Below are 6,048 nucleotides of genomic sequence, written 5' to 3'. Positions count from 1 at the left end.
CAAAGGCACAAGGGCTGTGAGTTCAAGGCCAGTCTGGACCGCACCGCAAAAACCCTGTTTCAAAACAAAACAAAAGGAGCAAACACAAAACGCATCTCCCACCCACCTCTTGCTCCCCTGGTTCCCAGCCCTGCCCCAATTTAGAGCCTCAGAGCCTATTCCTTATCCAGCCTCAAACCCTTAGCCATCCCACACACCTGTCCAGGCACTGATCCAAGATCAGCCACCTGCTCCTTTTTTAGATAAGAAATAATCATGTGTTTATTTAATATCTGTTGAAATGGCTCAAGTAGACTTACTTTAAAAACAAAACAACACCACAGCTTAGAAATCAAGGAACAAACCGACCATCTAAGAAAAAAAGATGACACAAAAGATGCTGGACAGCTTGTGTCACTGCTCTTGACTGGAGACTGGCTTTGAATATGTTCCTTGTGGGTACTTCCTAAATGCTGTGGGAGTCTTCCAGGGCTCAGTAGCATATGTGTGCAAAGGGCTGTCGACGTTGGGTTCCAGCAGGCTCTGTAGACAGAGCAAGAGGGTTCTAACATCATATGTTTGGGAGCAATCATTGTTATTTAAAACCTCTTGTAAATATTGTCAGTCTTTCTTTTTTTTTTTGTTTTTTTTTTTTTGGTTTTTAGAGACAGGGTTTCTCTGTATTGTTTTGGAGGCTGTCCTGGAACTCTCTCTGTAGACCAGGCTGGCCTCGAACTCACAGAGATCCGCCTGCCTCTGCCTCCCAAGTGCTGGGATTAAAGGTGTGCGCCACCAACGCCCGACTATTGTCAGTCTTTCTTAAGTGTAGTCCGTCCCCTCCTGTGCTTCCCTATGAATAGAACCTGGGCTCACAAGAATAGCTGATAGCAATCTATAGTTAGGTTACTCAACCCTCATAGAGACTCTGGACCACCCTGCTGCCTGCCAAATACCAGAAACAGACCTGCGGCTTATCTGCCTAGTCACTAGGGCATAGGCTTAAACAATAGACGGTAGAAAGTGAAAGATAAAGTTAGAGTCTGCAGTTAGGCTACCAGAGGACACAGGATGACCCACCCATCCCCCTGACCTTCGCTCCGCCAGGCTCATTGCGGCTGCAACACCCCCCATTCCTTCCCCTCCTCCCTTCCCCTATATAAATCCCTTTGGGGTGAAATAAAGCTGTCGCCTTGATCAGACTCCTGTCTTGGCGTCCATTCCTGTATCCCCCGTCCTCCATCTTTCTCCTAGGTGTCTACCAGACCCACGTCGAGTGTCCTGCGGGTCGGGACAATCATATAGTGTGGACCACTTTCCCTTGAGGATGTCCAGGCAGATGCTGCCCTGGGTGTCTATGCTGGGGTGGTAGCAGGGTGTGAGGAACTTCCCTGTGGGCGCGTTGTAAGTGAGAGTTTATACCTTAGGTTTTTGTATCCTGTGCCTGCTGCTGGATGGATGGCGCCTTCCTATTTGAACATGTTGTCGGATTCAGGGAAGGCAGAAAGTCCTTTGTCGCCAGCTATCATGGGGTTCATCAGGTCCTGCCGTAGCCTGTTGCCCCAGGTGGTGCCCCTGCTGGGCTCCCTTGTGAACTAGCATCTGGGTGGCAGGTTTGTGAGGCCATCCGGGTGCTGGCACTGGGACAGGCATGCCGGAGGCGAAAAGGCACTGCCAGCCGCTTACTCTTGGCCTGGGGGTCCTGGCTTTGGTTCTGCCCAAGCTCCGCTCTCCATCCCTTGGCCTGCACCTCCTTGCTCAATCCTGTAAATCCTCTGCCATATACCTCGCTCTTCAGACCTCTCTTTACACACGCATCCTAGTTAAGATTTAACACCATGCCCAGAAAGCAGGTCGGAGAGGAAAAGGTTGATTTGGCTTACACTTCCATGTTGTAGTTCACCTAGTGCATCGTTGGAATAAACAGGAACCCAAACGGGGCAGGATCCTGGAGGCAGGAGCGGATGCAGACGCCATGGAGGGATGCTGCTTCCTGGCTTGCTCCTTATGGTTTGCTCTGCCTGCTTTCTTTCTTTCTTTTTTATTTATTTATTGTGTATACAGCCTTCTGCCTACATGCCAGAAGAGGGCACCAGATCTCATTCAAGGTGGTTGTGAGCCACCATGTCGTTGCCGGGAATTGAACTCAGTACCTCTGCAAGAACAGTCAGTGCTCAGCTGGGCGTTGGTGGCGCACGCCTTTAATCCCAGCACTCGGGAAGCAGAGGCAGGCGGATCTCTGTGAGTTCAAGACCAGCCTGTTCTACAGAGCGAGTTCCAGGACAGCCTCCAAAGCCACAGAGAAACCCTGTCTCGAAAAACCAAAAAAAAAAAAAAAAAAAACAGTCAGTGCTCTTAACTGCTGAGCCATCTCTCCAGCCCCTCAGCCTGCTTTCTTATAGAACCCAGGACCACCTGCTGGGAGGTGGCCCCCCCACCCACAATGGGCTGAGCTCACCCATATCAATTGCTAATTAAGAAAATGCCCCACAGGCTTGCCTACAGCCCAATCTTATGGAGGCCTTTCCTCTCAGATGACTTGAGCTTGTGTCAAGCTGACCTAAAACTAGTCAGGGCACTCATTCTCTCAGACCTGTACATTTCCCCTTACTCCTAGAGCCCTTCACCTCCAACGCAGGCAGAATGCGTATGACATCCATGCTCTTCCAGCTGACCAGAAGCAGGGCAGGGTGTCTGTGCTCATTGTGCTGGAAGCCTGTGGTTGCAGTTCACTAGGGACAGCCAGCAAGCACCGCCCGGCCTGTGACCTGCTGCAGCCTCCTGTGTGGCCTCTGAAGAAACATCAGGAGCCATATAGCCAATGACCCACAGCTGCAGAGGCCTAAGTCCCATGCTACCTGGTATCCTTGCCCAAGGTTAGACCATGCCGTGGCCACACAGGGCACAGGTGCAGACACAGCAGTGTCTTCAGACTCTTGAGAGAGCCAAGGGGGCGGGGCGCTGGCACCCCTCCAGATACACTCACGCTGAAACTCCTCCCGAAATTTCATGGCCAAAGTGGGCCTCGCTTTCTGGACTGCAGAGCATTCTGCATCGGCCAGGAAGCCTGTGGCTGCCCGCCAAACAGTGAGTACCGCTGTAGCTCCCTGGTGGACCTCCAACTCTGCTGTGAGTCCTCCCGTCAACGGTGTCCAGAGTCAGTGGGGCCTGGGGCAGGAGACCTGGGTCTAATGCTTAGTTATCCAGGGTGTGGGCCAGGACCTCACTGTGGAGAGAGCAGAGGACAAGATGGAGTCCCCCTACACAGCCTCCTGGGGAAGCAATTGGATTTTCATTTCTTAGTGAACGCTTACAAAGCACGAGCTCTGCCTCATAAGCTATTTTAAGACAGTTTTCAAAATGCCCCAGGAGCATCAGCAACACCTGGGACTTGTTTTTTTTTTTTTAAAGGAAACTCAAAGAGCTGGATTACAGTTTAGTAGCAGAGTGTTGTCTAATGCACAGGAAGCTGTAGGTTTTCTTTCTCCAGCAGCACACAAGCACATTCAAATGCACACATGCACATGCATGCACTCACACACAAGCACATACAAATGCACACATGTGCACGGGCACACACACATACATGCACACACATACATGCACACACAAGCACATATGAATGCACACATGTGCACACACAAGCATATAGGAATGCACATGTGCACACGTGCGTGCACACACATACATGCACATATACACATGAGTGTGCATCCTTTGCAGACTTGGTAACCACTGCCTGTTATCTCAGCACTCAAGTAGAGGCAGGAGGATTGTGACTTTGAAGCCACTCTAGGCTACATAACAAACCCAAGACCTTGTCTCAAAACCAAACCAAAGCACAGATGTGGGAGACGTTAGGGTGAGTTTGTAGCTCAGTGGTCGAGTATTAGACCACAGCATAGAGGAGGGTGGCAGAAACAAGCTTTTGCCCTGCCTTAGCAAGCCTGAGTCAGAAACTTCAGGCCTAGCATCCCAGGTGTGTGTGAGTATGTTTGTGTGTGTGTGTGTATGTGTGTGGGTGAGTACATTCATGTGTGAGCATTCATGTGTGTGAGTACAGGCATAAACACCACAGTGTGATTGTGAGGTTCAAGGAAAACCCAGGGGTAAGAAGCCCGGAAACTTTTCTCCGGTAAGAGAAATACATAGATTAACAATTATGGAATAAATACTTAAGTCAGAGCTAGCCAGTAAGAAACAAGCAAGGCCAACAGCTTCATAATTAATACAGTGTCTTATGTGCTATTTGGGGACTACAATGCGGCAGAGCCCAGGCGACTGGTGGGGTAAAACCAAGCAGCTGGCAAGGAAAAGGCTTCTCTCTACAAATGGTGTCAGGAGTGAGATCATGAATTTCCACGTAAAGTGACAAAAGTATAAAAGGAATTTTAGAAACAGAAAAACGGAGAAAAGCATGGGTTCTTGGTAGCAGCATTTTCTCAGGTGGGCTCTGTTTTGCTAGCGACAAGCAAGAGACTCACGCAGCTTTCTTAAGGGAGGCTTCCTGACTCAGCATAAGCAAAAAAAAAAAAAAAAGCAAGGTTCTTTTAAGAGGCTCTGCTAATGATTGAAAGGTGTGTGTGTACAGCTGGAAGTGGCAGTGACCACATCTCCACATCTCCAAGCCGGTAGATTTTGCTGGATGTCAGCATAGACTGAGACAGTAAGCTGGAATCATGCTTACACCCGCCATCTTGGAAAAACTGCAGTTTAAACAGCCACGGTTTTAACAGATAAGACATGTGGCCAGAAAAACATAAAGATTTACAGTAAAGTAAGACTTGGGTGAAGAAAAACCTCTAAAAGTTTACAGTGTGTTTAAAAATATACATAAGATTGAAGAGAAAAAGAAACGACATAATGGTAAATAGAGAAGCCAGCTGTGGTGGCGCAAGCCGGTAGGATTTGCTGCAGAGGCAGAGGTAGGCAGATTTCCAGAGAAACCCTGTCTCACAGAAATAAATAAAGAAATAAAAGTAAAAGAAATAGAGTAATAGTAATAGATAAATAAATAAGCCATGTAAAGATGGAAAATACACAGAGAGTCTGGATACTGTACGCTATTGTGTTTTTCAGTTTTTTGATTGCTCAGGAAGGAACAACTGCTAAAGTACACTTGATTATAAATGCTGCTGAATTAATTCAACTTATATCTTTTGAAAATGCCTTGACTTCGAAATTTAAGTATAAGGATATGTTACTTGGAAAAGGAATTTTTGTTTATGTTTCTACAGAAAATGAAAAGCTGAGGATTCCTTCCAGGCTTCTGTGGTTTGATGAACCAAGACCCCCGGAAGCAGTGGGCCAGGTGTTCCAACAACTGAAACAGCTAAGATGATGCAGTCTTACAGACCCCGAAAATACGGACTTATACAGGATTCTGAGTTTTGTCATGATCCCCATGGTATGAACAGCGCCCCCTTCCAGCACGAAGCAGTTTGGAATGAGCGACGTCCTAATTCCCATCTTGTTTATAAAGCTTAGTTTTCATTTGAATGGGGTTGCTTATAATTGGTTAATCATCACAACCAACCTCCTTTTAAAGGAAAAAGGGGATTATGGTATGGAAATGAGCACTTTGTATTGGTATAGTTTTACATTTATTGATACAAATTCAAGGTCAATTTTGTGATATGTGTATTTCTCCTCTTGTTTAAGTATTGTGCTTATACTGATCTTTTAAAACGTAATGCATAATAAATACAGACTATAGATAGTTACTTAAAATAGTCAGAACTTATAGTTAGGTAAGTTAGGTTTTCTAGATATACAGAAATATATTTGAGATAGTCTTCAAACCTTTCAAAGACCTTCAGAAAATGGCATTTAAAATGGTTTAGGGTTTTTCTTGACAATGAGAAATGTCTGCTCCTGGCAGCACCAATTACGTCTGAGAGAAAGATGGGCATCGAAGAAACTCGTTATGGAGTTTGCTTTCAACATGGCAAGATTAGCCATTTGGGCAAGAAACTGCTCTTGCCTAGACTGCTTGACTGTTGCTGTATAAACTGGACATGCAGGACCCACAGGAAAGTGACTACTAAACTCAAACAGTCCTTCAGGGTTCCT

At 46.7% G+C, this 6,048-nt stretch overlaps 1 pseudogene; it reads right to left on the bottom strand.

The window, feature by feature from the left end:
* Window positions 1–393: 393 nt before the first annotated feature.
* Window positions 394–1,514, bottom strand: LOC101836390 (annotated as a pseudogene).
* Between the last annotated feature and the right edge of the window lie 4,534 nt (window positions 1,515–6,048).

Source organism: Mesocricetus auratus, unplaced genomic scaffold, assembly GCF_017639785.1.
Source record: "Mesocricetus auratus isolate SY011 unplaced genomic scaffold, BCM_Maur_2.0 Super-Scaffold_100046, whole genome shotgun sequence".
Lineage (NCBI taxonomy): Eukaryota > Metazoa > Chordata > Mammalia > Rodentia > Cricetidae > Mesocricetus > Mesocricetus auratus.
This window is presented reverse-complemented; position numbering and strand designations above follow the sequence as displayed.